Raw genomic sequence first — 15006 nt, 5'->3', positions numbered from 1 at the left:
TTCAGACTGGTCCTGTGCACAGGGCCCAGGGCCCATACCATACGCAGACTGGTCCCACAACACCTACTCCAGGACCTGCAGTGCCTGCTCTGGGATCTGCATCACATGTGGTGCCTGCTCCAGCTAGTCCAGGACGTGTGCAGCATGTGGCACCTGTGGATACCACATGAAGCATGAGTCCCAGGCTGGCTGGAATGAACACCATGTTCAGAACAGTTCCAAACCAGTCAGAGGAGAGGGGTGCTGCTTGCAACACAGATCCTGAAGTGAGATCCTGGAGTGTGTGGCACAGGTCCCAAGCTGGCCTGGGAGGGCAGGGGGAGGAGGGAGGTGGGGAGACAAGGGAGGTGGTACTGTGTGCAGTGCAGTCCTGGACCAGCTGAGATGGGCATCACCTGTAGCATTGGATCCCAGACCAGCCAGAATGGGCACTGCATGCAGAATGGGTCCTGGAGCAGGCACTGCAGGGGGGTAGAGAAGCTGGGGGTCCATAGCCCTGATCTACACCAAGGACTACTTATATAGCCTGCAGGGCCAGATGAGTTTAACATCCATGCCTTAGATCAATCCCACTGTTGTAATCTGGTAGCATATTGCACTGACACATGCATTTTTTGTATGCACAGAAAGGATTTAGAGATGAGTTTAACCTGAGGAGATTTTTGCAAAGAAAACAGTTAATTTGTTTCTATTTATGTGAGATTGCATTCCCTGTTTTCATTTTTTCATCACGTCTGAATGAATCCACATAATGAAATCCAAACTCAATTGAAAAAAACAGGTTTATTTGAGAGTATATGACAAAATTATGGGTAAAACCTAGCCAACTCTACTCAAAAGTGAGCCTACACTTTGTTCCATGAGTTTCTTCCAATCAACATGATCTGAATTTTTCATTGGTAACAAAATCCAATCACTTTGATCGCTTTTCACAAAATAACCTAGCATCTACTCCATGGTTATTACTCAGGGCATCAGTCAGGTTTACCGTGCTCTCTTTTACATAGAAAGGATGAATGCCACACAAAGAAGGGAGAAACCAAACAAAATGCTTTCATAATGTAATGTGTAAACTAACACATTATGGAAAAGCACTCTACAACCTGCTACTATAGCTGTTTACTCCTTGTGCTGTTAACATTCATATACTCTACAGCAAAATGTTTAAAGAAGCAGATTCCCATTCACATAAGCAGGTTTTAGCAATATGGAAACTCTTAGTATTATCTAGTAGGTTTTATTTACTAGACAACTATTGAAGAATGGGTGCATCTACACGAGATGCTTAAAGTGCAGTAGACGAATTCTACTGCACATTAGCACATCATGGCAAAAGCCATGCTAATGTGCAGTAGTATTAGTCTACTGCACATTAAGCATTACAAAAAGACTGTACATCTTTGGTACTGTGCAGTAGCACCAGCTATTGCACGTTTAGTTTGTACCTCATATTAAAGTTACTAAACTTAATGTGCAGTAGCAACGGTGCATTCCCAGATCAATATTTCACAGGTGGTTCCTTAGGTGAGCTATAATCCCAGATCCAGTACAACATCTAAATCCAAATAAAATGTTATAGTTCATCTTGGTTATAAAAATTTTTGTCCCTATAAAATGCAGTACAAAGATACTGGGATTCTAATGGTGAATGAAGGATGTGGAAAAGCTTGTGAGAGTCCAAAGGAGAGTCACGCGCATGATTAGAGACCTAGAGACCAGGTCATATGAGGAGAGACTGAACAACTTGGGACTGTTCAGCCTGGAGAAGAGAAGACTCAGTGGGGTGTTGGTGGCAGCCTGTAAGTATATCAAGGGCGTACATCAGGGCCTGGAGGAGCATTTGTTCAACAAGCCCCCCGCCAGGGGAGGACAAGAAATAATGGGCACAAGCTGATTGAGGAGTGCTTCAGGCTAGACATAAGGACACGTTTCTTTACAAATTGAGTACCAATGTTTTGGAACAGGATCCTGCCCAGCAGCGGTATAGTCATCCACCTTGGTGATCTTCAAAAACTGTCTGGATGCCCATCTTGCTGGGGTCACCTGATCCCAGCGGTCTGTCCTGCCCAAGTGCCGTGGGGCTGGACCCAATGATCTGTAAGGTCCCTTCCAGCCCCTAACTATGAAATAATGCTCTTCATTATTGGGAAGAGCCAAATATTGGGAAATGTCTTTCATCAGCATTCAAACCACTGCACTACCAGTGTTGATTGCTGAAGAAAAAGTCAGTGTGTTGGCAACACCTAAACTAATGATGGTTTTGATCCAAAGAATGGCCAAAAGCCAGGTCATTTTCAGTGAAGTGCCACACATTTTTTTCTAAATTTAATAAAGTACATATTTAGTATGTACTATTTGCTTTACATTAGTGTATAGATGTTTCTACTGAGATGGAATTACTATTATGCTAGCACTGTAAAATGAGTCTCTGCCTTAGGGTGTGTATAGACAAAACAGGAGCCCTAAATTGAAGCTATGGGTTTTTAAAAACACCACTTCAATTTAGGGCTAATTAAACCCCCATGTCATGCACACACCTGACTTACCTGCCTCTCTGGTAGTGGGGAGGGAAGGGCAAGCTGCCAGTATGTGGAGTGGTCCCTGGGCTTCGGGGGGAGAGGGGGCTTGTGTTTCCCTCTGAGGCAGCGGTAGGCCCCCACAGGTGGCACCTGCCCACAGGCACCTGGCTTGGGCAATCCTGGAGGTGACTGCAGCCATGGAGGGAAGCACCAGGCCCTCACGCAGCTCAGGCAGGCAGGCAGGTTCAGGGGCAGGGGGCGGGCAGATCAGGCTCACCACTTTTATTTTTTCTGTCTTGGGCAGAGCTTGCCTTCCCAAGATGTTGCCAGGCTGCCTGCAGGGCTTCCTGCAGAGCCCCTGGGCTGCACAGAGCCCAGTGCTTCACTCTACAGCTGGTAGGACAGCAAACTAAAACTCCTCTGAGGAGTATTATTTCATTGCGCCCCCAGCCATTTAAGGCGCATTACACCACCAAATTTGCTACAACAGCTGTAATTAATGTGCAATATGCCACTAAGGTGTGCAAACACCGACACCATGAAAGCAGTGCAAAAGCATTTAACCCACTTTAAAGTGTTGTGCACACATGCCCTTACATTGCAATCCAGCTTAGACATGCAAAGAACAGAAGGAAAAATTGAGAGGTAAGGTCATACACCATGAAAACAACTCGGGAGGCTATCTTGTCTGTTATTTACTAAACCATTCTGCTTCACAAAGGCTACACTCATCCTTGATACGAATGAGAAATTTGCCTTTTGATACTGAGTCTTCCAACTCTGAAGTTTCATTCTTAATGTGAAAAGTGTATCTCATTACATGAAAGGACCACACCCTGTATGCAAGAATATTAAGTTTGACTGAACCTTTTGCTCCTTCAGGTAAACTGATGTGCTCTTGCAGTTGCATAGTCTTCTGTAGCTTTACCTATGGAAGATATGGTATTTGTCCACTTCGTTCTATTTAGTAATTTAAGTATATTTGCATATAACCGTTCCAGCAGATGGTGCAGGCAGCAAAAAGGCCTGGGTTCAATGGCCTACAGAGTCCTCCTGATAGAGGACAAATCACACAAGCTTTAGCCTCCACCCAGAAAGCTTCAAGACTAAATTATGCTCCCTGGATATCCTTGATGAACAACATATCCCTAGCCATAAGCAAAAAGTCTGCAGGCTTAAAACAATTTTTAATTTGAAGAAGGAGTAGGGATGTCGAATAAAACTGGGCAATCCAGCAATTAGTAAATCAACAATATTTGATTGACTCACATTCCTGAGGTATCTGAAAATGCACTTAGTGTTAGCCACCACTCTTCTTTCTTCTTCATTGCACCCAAGCCACATGTTGCTGCTCTGGCTCTGTGGAATTCAGTCAGGTCCTTTCTCCACTCTTAGTGGAGGTGTTACTCCAGAGGGCTCTACCACCAATCCTACCTGAAATAATGTAGCTCTGCTACTGTGTAGGAAAGCCTCAACAAGAGACTTTCAGCTGGATTGCTACTCTCTTTTGCTTCAGCCAAAGTCATAACAGCTCTAACTCACTGCCTCAAACCTGCTTCCAAAACATATCAGCATAATCCAGCACCTTGAAGCTGTCCCTGTACCATCTCAGCTCTTGATCATCAACTCTGTGAGATTTCAACTTTGTCTAGTGTCTCATCTCTTCAGATAGGAATGAGTGGTATACTGGACTCTAGTGCAGGCTTTACCTTGAAAGGACCTACTTCCGATAAAAACCCAGCTCCTCCTCACTTCCTTGCCTGGGGCTTCCTTACTCAGTCACTCCAGTCTGCAGTTACAGATAGTGTGATCCCTCATCTGATATCTGTAGTCATTCTCCCCTTTCTTTCTTTTTTTAAACAAAATCTGACAGGGATAAAAGTGTTTTCCTCCTTTTAAATTCAAAACTGAACTGTACTTCAACCAAAATGCCCAAACTGACAAATAACTGGCTTAGGAACAAGGGGGTGGCACGTGCACCTACAGGAGGCCTCAAATGCCTCTACACAAATGCTCAAAGCATAGGAAATAAGCAGGAGGAACTCACCCTCCTGCTATCGAGCAAAAACCCAGACCTAGTGGGGCTCACGGAAACCTGGTGGTATTCTACCCATGACTGAGCAGTGGACAGCGAGGGCTACAGGCTGTATAGGCATGACAGAGCAGGGAAAAAAGGGGGGAGGGGAGTGTAGCGCTGTACATGAATGAGCAATACACATCCTCAATGATCAGGATGGGTTTAGAAGAGGGTCTAACTGAGGCGCTCTGGGTTAGAATGCAAGGGACCCGTGGGGAAAGGGACTTGATAGTGGGCATCTACTACAGACCACCTCACCAGGGGGAGGAGCTGGACCTGGAATTCTCAGGTCAGCTCACAGAGGCTGTAAAGTCAAAGGATGTGGTTGTCATGGGTGACCTAAACTACCCAGACATCTGCTGGGAGGAGCAGTCATCCAGGTCCAACCGCTCACATAGGTTCCTAGCCAGGATACAAGACCTCCACCTCACCCAGGAGGTGCATAGTCCCACCAGGGGAAATGCCTTGCTGGACTTGGTCCTTACCACAGGTGACAACCTGGTGAGGAGTCTGCGGGTACTTGACGACATGGATGACAGTGATCATCGCCTGCTGAATTTACTATCCAGCGCAGGGTGGTGAAAGCAAGCAGTAAGGCAAAAGTCCTTGACTTCAGAAGGGCCAACTTCAATGAACTAAGAAGATTAGTAGGAGAGGCACTGGGGTCTCGGAGCTTCAATGAGATGGGAGTCCAAGACGGGTGTTTGTTCCTCAAGGAGACAATCCTCTGAGCTCAAAGGGAGTCAGTTCCAATGTGTACCAAGGGGGGCAGGAGTGCTAAAAAGCCCCCATGGCTCGGCAAAAGCATCCAGGAATGCCTGAAGGCAAAAAAGCAAGCGCACAAACAGTGGAAGCAAGGGGCTATCACCAAGGAAGATTACACCTCTGTTGCTCAGGACTGCAGGGAGGCTGTTAGGAAGGCCAAGGCAGAGATGGAGCTAGGGCTAGCGACCAGAATTAGGGATAACAAAAAGTCCTTTTTCAAATACATAGGGAGTAAGAAGACGACACTGGGGAACGTGGGGCCCCTACAGGATAGGCTTGGCAATCTGGTGAGTGCAGCTAATGAAAAAGCTGACTTCTTTAATGAATTCTTTGCCTCCATATTCCTGAACAGGGACCGGGACATTTCCCCCACTAGGATTATGAATGGACCCAGGGTAGATACTGCCATGCCTAGGTTCAGGGATGACCTAGTCAGGGAATTGTTGGAGGGGCTGGACATGTTTAAATCAGTAGGTCCAGATGATCTTCACCCGAGGGTGCTGAGGGAATTGGAGGGGGTCATAGCAGGGCCCCTGGCACGGCTTTATGAGCACTCATGGGGCTCTGGCCAGGTACCAGAGGATTGGAAAAGGGCCAAAGTGGTCCCCATTTACAAGAAGGGGAGAAAGGAGGACCGAGGTTACTATAGACCAGTTAGTCTCACCTCAGTCCTTGGGAAGAGCTTTGAGCAAATTATCAAGGAGCACATCTGCAAGTGCCCAGCAGAGGAGGTAATGCTCAGGGGCACCAACATGGGTTCATTGAGGGCAGGTTCTGTCTGACTAACCTGGTTTCCTTTTATGATCAGGTCACAAAGTCCCTGGACGAGGGTGTCGAGGTGGGTGTTGTCTTCCTGGACTTTAAGAAGGCCTTTGACACTGTTTTCCACCACATTCTCTCAAAAAAACTAGGTGATTGTGGCATTGATGCCTACACAGTCAGATATGTGGCAAATTGGCTAGATGGCCACACCCAGAGAGTGGTGGTGGACAAGTCATTTTCGACCTGGAAGGCTGAGGGCAGTGGAGTCCCCCAGGGCTCAGTCCTGGGGCCTGTACTGTTCAACATCTTCATCAGCGACCTGGGTGTGGGTGTGGAAAGCACACTGTCCAAATTTGCTGATGACACCAAGATGTGGGGCAAGGTGGGCACGCTGGAAGGGAGGGACAGAATCCAGCTAGATCTAGACAGGTTACAGAGGTGGGCAGATGAGAATAGGATGGAATTCAATGCAGACAAGTGCAAGGTGTTGCATCTAGGGAGAAGGAACCAGCAACACACCTATAGGCTGGGGAACACCCCTCTTGTCAAAACAGTGGCAGAAAGGGATTTTGGAGTCATTGTTGACTCCAAGATGAACATGAGCCTCCAATGTGAGGAAGCGGTCAGTAAGGCTAGCGGCACCTTGTCGTGCATCTACAGATGTATCACAAGCAGGTCCAGGGAGGTGATCCTCCCTCTCTATGCAGCATTGGTCAGGCCACAGTTGGAGTACTGCATCCAGTTCTGGGTGCCGCACTTCAAGAGGGATGTGGCTAGCATTGAGAAGATCCAGAGGAGGGCCACTTGCATGGCCAAGGGGCAGCAGGTCAGGCCCTATAAAGAGAGGCTGAAGGCCCTGAATCTATTCAGCCTCCACAAGAGAAGGCTGAGAGGGGATCTGGTGACCATTTACAAACTCACCAGGGGGGACCAGCAGGAATTGGGGGAGGCTCTGTTCTCCCGGCCACCACCAGGGGTTTCTAGGAATAATGGCCACAAATTGTTAGAGAGAAGGTTCAGGCTGGACATCAGGAGACATTACTTTATAGTTAGGGCTATCAGGCTCTGGAATGGATTCCCAAGGAAGGTGGTGCTCTCTCTTACCTTGGGGGTCTTCAAGAGGAGGCTGGAGAGATGTTTGGCTGGGGTGTTACGACCCTGGCACTCGTTCCTGCCCAGGGCAGGGGGTCGGACCTGATGATCTGTTTAGGTCCCTTCTGACCCTAAGCACTGTGAAACTATGAAACTATAACTGAAATGCAAATGAAGCCTGAGCATTTCCATCATTTTTTCCCCTTCTTCACCAATAGATGTTGGCTGAAAACTCCCTCCCCTATGGAGTTTCTATCTGTAGTTGTCAAGCATTTCTGAGCTGCTCTGCATGCGCACCAACGAGTATTAATAATGAGCTCTCCCTTCTTTATGGCTTCAGGCCATCAGGTTTCCATTTATAGCATGGATGGATGTCTATGTTTGTGCAAAGTTTTACAACCCTATTCAGAAACATATGTCAATATATGTTTAATATTAAGCATATAATCCCTTTGAATCAAATGCGACTCTGGGCCAACAAGAGGCATAGTGACAGAGTGGTTAAGGTCTCTTGCTGTTTCTATAGGTATGAGTTTGACCTTTACTCTGGGCTTATGCAACAGGTTCCCCCAGGCCGTCTTGTATGAAAATGGATACGTGGTCATTCAGACTGGAGAGTCACAGGTAGCCAGATATGAGACTAGCCACATTGTTTCTACATGTGCCATTGGCTGTAGAAACTGGTATGTTGGAGCTATGGTAGTCCAACAGGCTCTGACAGACCTTTGACTTTTTGACCTGCCTACATAAATTAGATAAACATTAATTTAAATATTTGCTTTATTAGAACAGCGACTATATATGTTGTTTTACTCTGCTTATCATCTCGCCTTATTACTGGTGAAGTCATTGTTGAAAGGATCATATATTAAGCAGACTTAAGTAAAGCTCTGTCAGTCCTCCTTTGAATTAAAATATTTTGCACTTCCCTCTGATCTGGGTTTCCCTGACTTTTTGTAACCACAATAAAAGTTCAGTTTGGATAAAGAGTGAAAGTTTGAAGCTGTTCTTTCTGTAGGCAAACTACTTCAACCAAACCTCAAAGAAAATGTCAGTGAATATCTGATGGCTTAAACACCAGACATGAAGAGCTTTACCTGTTTTGTGCCAAGTAAATTATTCCACTTTGTCCATTAGAAAATACCTAAATGACCTATTTTAGATGTCATTTTGATTATCTATTGTTAAGGGCAAGGCTTGTGGTTCTGTAAAAGGAGATTTGTTTTGAAATGAATGTAACTGTCTGTAAGGGACTGGAGTGGGTCCTGAAAACTTTGATCTAATCATGCCCTTAATTATCAAATGCTTTTGCTGTTGAGAAAAAAAAAAGTGCTGTTTAAAATGTTTGATAATCTGACAAGGCCATAAGGCTTAATGGAATCAATGATTACACACAGATGGATGATTAACTCTCGAGGTTTAATGTTAAAAAAATAACAGTGCTGGATTGCTACTTAATGGAATTACATTGCCCATATGGAAAAGAACTATACCCTGAATATACCCAGAATTATGGAACAGGTGGCAGAATCTGGGCAGGACTACTTGGAATGCACAAAAGCATTCTGAACTCATAACTGCCAGGAAAAAAAAAAGAAGTCTCTCAAACTGTGTTAACTTTTCATGTTTGAAAATGTTAAATGGCAAAAAATTAACAAAATGAGCCCCAAAGACACTTTTTAAAGAAATAGTAATAATAATTAACTGTCTGGATGCTGCAGTCCCACATACACAGTCAACATTAAAAAATACCCAAGAGTGCCACTAATGTTGCAAAGGGTGTGGACAGATGAACAAATTATACCAAGGTAAAAGGGGGTGGGGAATTAAGAGGATTTACCATGTCAAATCTTCCATGGAAACAGTTTCCTGCGTCTCCTCCTGTCATGTAGAAAGTGGAAGTGAAAGCATAGTAACTTGGCTCTCTTTTACTCAGGAGTAAATTGATTCTTTTTGCTCAGTGTAAATTACCTCCCTTTAACTTTGTGTAGTTTCTGTCTATCCATACCCAAAGTCAAACACTCGAAAGTAAATGGCAGAATTAAAATTGTGGAACTCTAATTCTACTTCTTTGTGTGTATGCATACCAACATACCAAGGTATGCATATCACCATAGTATCTAAACACCTTCCATACAAAATAGCTACAGCAAAGTTCCCAGCAAAATCCTTCATTAGGACAGTTTTTAATTATAAACTTGTGTCCTATATTTTCCCATAGGTCTCCTACTATGGCATCTCTGTAGCCATTCACTAGTGAAAGTTCGTGGAATCATTGAAATAGAGGAGCTGGAAAGAAACAGGCGATCATCTAGCCCAACTTCCTGTTCAAGGCAGGATCATCCCTGTCTAACTCAATCCAGACAATGTTTGACTAACTCACTGCTTAAAAATTTTGCATGACAGATTTCACAACCTTTCCCAACAATGTATTCCATTGCTTAACCACACTCAGAGTTAGAGAGTTCTTCCAAATATCCTTTTAGAACCTCTCATTCTTCCATCTTTCTCCATTACTTTAGAACAGAATTGTCAAACGTGTTAGGACTTCCAGGTTACATCTGGACCACGGGGCTCCTCATGGGCTGGATCCAGACACAGCTCCAGAGAAGAGGTAAGCAGCAGGGTTGGTGATGTGAGCGGCATCAGGAAGCTATGGGGACTAATGTACCTGTCACTTGTCTGTTGCTCCCAAAACACATCCTCAACAGAGCTCCAGGATCTAGCTCCTGCTCACTCTGCCTCCTTAATTCTTGGTCTCTTCAAGAGCCCTCTGGGCTCAGTGACACCCCTGGATGTTTCATACCCCTGCTTTACAACAACAACGCTACTTTGCTTTGGGGTGTGATTTCACATGAGTTTCAGAAACATTTGCTTCACAGGCAAAGAATCCTATTACAAAAAAACCCTCAAATCTACCTCTGTAGATATACATTTTAGTAAAATTTACCCCATAGCCTTTCCAGCTGCTATTTATCTGAGTTTTCTTAAAGATTGTGAAACTGAATGCTACGTTATTGTGGTTCCTAGAATAATACTGCTGCCCAAGTATGAGGAATACTACACCCAAAAATGTTATTTGTACATGATAATAAGTGATATTAAAAACTAAATCTGTACATTTAAACAACTACAGATGTCAACAACAACAACAAAATAACTACTGGAAAGTGATGGCATAACAGCAAATTAGATACAAAGAGCATGAAAATGATTTTGCTAATGACAGTCACACACCTTACACCATTTTTCTATTATCCATTTGACTGCAGACATTGACTGGATTATTGTTTACAAGTGTTGTAGTTATTTCATTAATATATTTTTAGTTCAGTTGACTACAATTAAAAATGTCCACCAAGGTAAAGGACTGGTATTAAAAAGACCTCTGTGATTCTGAACTTTGCCACAGATATGTTTTCAGGTTATTTCTCTGTGTTTTAGTTTCCCATGAGGCTGAATTCATTAACACTTGCACCCCCATGACCACAGCATCCTGGGCAGTCACCCACAACACCCACCCCTAAGGCCAGCCCTGACTGACTCTACTGCACATGAGACAAATTAACCCATTCACAGCCCAATGGAGCTGGGACTAGGAAGCGGCTGCTGCCACACGGAGACCAGGTGAAGATGGGGCTTCCCAAGGAGGGATGTTTCAAACCCCTGCCCTGAGTGGAGTAGGACTCCCTCCCCTCCATCCTCCCACCCGGCTGCCAGGGCCCCATTTTGGGGGGGTGTCAGTTCTAGGCTCTGGACAGTGATGCTGGCCAGCTACACCCCACTGGAGTGGGGTGGTGGCAGTGTCCCAAATTTCCTATGGTCCTGTATGGTCACCCTACCTATAATCATGCAGCAACGGATTAACCCTGGACTGGGATTCCCCAGAGAACAGCTGTAAAATTATCAGGAACATCCAAGTCCCAACCTCAAAAAGAAATTGTGGTACTTTTGAGCATAAGATTTCATCTCTTTGAGCAAATTTAATGTTATAATTATACCAGCATAGTTAAATATGCTAGTATAAATTTACCAGCATAATCAAATATGCAAGACCTCTACAAATCCATGTGATAAGTCTTATTCTGGTTAAGCATTTAAAAAACAAAATTGGTTTAAAGAGTACTTTTGAAAAACAAAAGTGGCTTAAAATACTTCCATAACAACATAATCAAAACTGAAAAAGTTGCTCTTAGATTGAAATAAGAATGATCACCTGTATCTTATGCCAGTATAACTTCCCTAGGTAGGTAGCCCTAAGTTTCATTGAACTTTGTAAATTAATTTAGGCACCCCAAGATGTATAACTTCACATTAGGTTCTAGGTCCAAAGTCAGGGAGCATTCAGACTCTGGGTCTGGGTTTCATATATATATACATATTGAGATGTGATCTGGAAGATTCTTGCTGAATCTCCCCCTGGCTGGGCCTTGTGCCAGCAGCAGGTGATCAGCCATCAGCCATCAGCTGTGTTACCTGCTGCTCAGATAGGGCCCAATTCAAAACTTACTGAAGTCAATGAGTCTTTCCATTCATTTCAGTGGGCTTTGGATCAGGCCTATGTTAAGTGAAGTGATCTGTATACTTACTGCTGGGCTTGGCGCCTGTTTTTATCTTCCACTGTGAACACTCAAAGGAGACTAGTCAAAAATGACCACTCAATATGTTGTATATTTATTTTTCATATAATTTATTCATGTAATTCTGTAACCAAGGAAACAGAAGTGACTTTCTCTCATGTGCCGTACCTGAGCTGCAGATTTCTAGTCCATGGGGTGTTGATATTCAGGAAACTGAAGGCCAACTTATGTCCAGAGAAGCAATATGGCCCAGTCTCTCTATGGCACTGGCCTTGAATTTAGAGCACAGGTGTCAAACATATGACCTGTTGAGCCACTGTATCAGGCCCACCACACTACCAATGGGCCACTAGAAACAAGGGATGGGTCCTGCCATAGAATCTGAGGCCTTTGGGCCCCAGTGGACATGGAAGTTGGCAACAGGAGAGCAAGCAAGGGCTGACACAGCCCCAGTCACCTTCCAGCTGCTTCACCTGTTACCACTGCCACAGCCCCAACTTCTCAGTACCAGCCCCACAGCCACCTATGCCATGTGCCCAATGCACCATGCTCCATGTTCTGTGCCAGACCCAAACCTGTTGCTGTCATCTGCTCTATGCCAGAGCTAAAGCTACTGCCCCAGCATGAAATGTGTTGACAACAGCAGCTCCGGCTCCACCATGGGGCACACAGCATGCAGGTGGAGCTGCCATCACTGCTGCCACAACCACTGCTATGCCAATGTCTTGGACTGGATCCAGCCCACATGGTCTGGATCCAGCCTGGGGAAGGAATTGAGTTTGACATGCCTGATTTAGAGGGCATGATTTCTACTACTAGCTATATCACTGTATTGTTATGTGAGCCTAAAAAGGTCACTTGACCTCTGTTCTTTCCCTTTCTTTCCTCCCTTCCAACCTTGATATGTCTTCTAAATTAGTGTGTAAAGTATCAGGACAGTGATTCTCCCTCATCGTGTGTTGGAATTGAACCACAGTCTTACAAAGCAAAATACTCAGTAACAATTACTGTGGATATCTCACAGAAGAGCTTAAATCAATGATTGATGCACTACCAACATGAGTGGGAAAAGCACTTTTCTAAATTTTATTTTACACCCTTTCCTTTAATCCTGATCTTGGGGAAACGAGCTCATCCCCCTTTATTTTAGGATGTATATATGGCAGTGTGGAATGTGTAGCAATGCACCTGGAAAGAATTTCAGTGGATCCTGGCTGCATAGTATCCTCAGCTGGTACAAATCTGCATAACTGTATCTACTTCAATACAGATAGGCTAGTTTCCACTATCTCATAGTCTGACCTTAATGGTGAAATAAGGCATCATTGAAGTCAATGACAAAATTCCTCCTAGTGGCTTACCTCTGGCTAGCATTTCAATCTAAGGGTTTATTGTGCCAGGAATCTGAAAACAAAGCCTTTTCTTTAAGCTTCTTTTCCTCTTTTCCCAGCCAGGCCCATTCAGTCTTGGAGTTCCATTTCTGCTTTCATTCCTTTCACTACATTGCTTTGAAACCAAATCATGTCTGGGACAGGTGGTCCATGAGGCCATTCAGTGTAGCTCTATTGCTGTAAAAGTAACTGTGCTGTTTTACACAGGTTGAAGTCCAGACTCATGTTCTGAACTGTCCTTTTGCTTATTTCCTTACATTCCTCAAAGACTGACTAACACTTCTTTCATTTCCTAGTCTCTACCTCTGTGTTTATTGGATGTTGTTTTTCATATAATCCTACAAAGCTCAGTGTGAGAACATTTGCGTCTATACACATGCTCCAATGCAAATGTGTTGGAACAGACTTGATTAATCGAGTCTGCTCCACATTCTAATTGGAATGCTCTAGCATTGTTGCAGCATCACATGTATAAGCCCCCGCGGGTTTAAAAATGGCCACTGGGTTTTTGGTTGTAGCCCTGCTGATGACTGAGCACTTTAACTGAAGCTTGTCAAATGACCTGTAGTTAAAACATCCTGTAGCCATTTTTAAACGTGCAAGGGCTTAATACATGTGACACTGTGGCTTTTTAATTACAGCAGCTGTCTGGAAACTGCTCTAATTAAAAACACCCCACCCCCTACCCCTGAGCACACATATAGGCACCCTGTAGTTCCTCTCTCTTTGGCAGTCTTAGAAGGCCATTCTATGTTGGCCTACCTCATGTGCTGTAGCAAAACCCTAAGTTTTTCTTTTTTTATTTATTTTAAATTGCATTCCCTCCTCTTCCCCAACCATTTCTGACTTTTTCTCTCCCTTTCTATTCTCTATAGATAAGTATAAGTAAGCTAAGATGTAGGATAAGCTTTAACATTTTATTTTGGGTAGTAAGTTTTATTTTTCTCTCCCCTCTTTGCAAATAAGTTCCCTGCTATTTTGATATTGATACCCACTGTTTTATAAGTAATAATTATTATGTTTGTACTGCTTTTATATTGTGTGATTACTGTTTTAGGCCTGTAAGTTAGCGTAAGTCATGTCAAGTTTCCATTTTGTATGTCAAGCCTCCATCTTGTGTCCTCTGCCCAGGCATCCCTTGTGTTGCAACTGTATGATTCATGTACCCCTCCCATGTAAATTGGTTCCCGGATGAATGGGAGTGATTGGGAATGATTGAAATACAATGGTAGCAGGCCTCTACTGAACGGCCTATAATGACTGGGCCATCACCTCGCATTGATTCATCCAGGAACCACGGACCTCACCCAGGAACAGAGACAAGACCAGCATTTGAAAGACAAAAGACCCTGCAGAACCAGCAACTCGACCATTGTACCCCACCATTATAGACACCCGAAACTTCACATCCCAGCATGGAGCACACATGCTCAGTATGCCAGGGGCTGACCCTTGCTTGAGCATGCCTCCTGTCACTAGGGTCACACAAGGTCTGCCCCTATAAAAAGGGGCAGTGAAGACAGACCCAGTGGGACGCCCTCTCCATCTGAACCAGCACCATGCCACACCACCTATACACCCAGAGGCCCTGCTGGCAACCCCCCTCTGGACAACACCTACTGGACAAGGACCCCTTTCCAGCCTGGATAGGTAGCTGTCACCCCCCACCCCCTCTTCAACCAAGGACTTGGACTCTGCTTCTCTTCCCTACCTGGACTTCAACCCTTCCACTGAGTCTCTTTCTCCTGCTGCCAGTGTGTGTGTGTGTGTGTGTGCGTGTGTGTGTGTGTGTGCACGCGCGCGCGCATGCGCATATAATC

Source organism: Alligator mississippiensis, chromosome 2, assembly GCF_030867095.1.
Source record: "Alligator mississippiensis isolate rAllMis1 chromosome 2, rAllMis1, whole genome shotgun sequence".
Classification (NCBI taxonomy): Eukaryota; Metazoa; Chordata; order Crocodylia; family Alligatoridae; genus Alligator; species Alligator mississippiensis.
The sequence above is the reverse complement of the archived record's forward strand: the minus strand, read 5'-3'. Positions refer to the sequence as shown.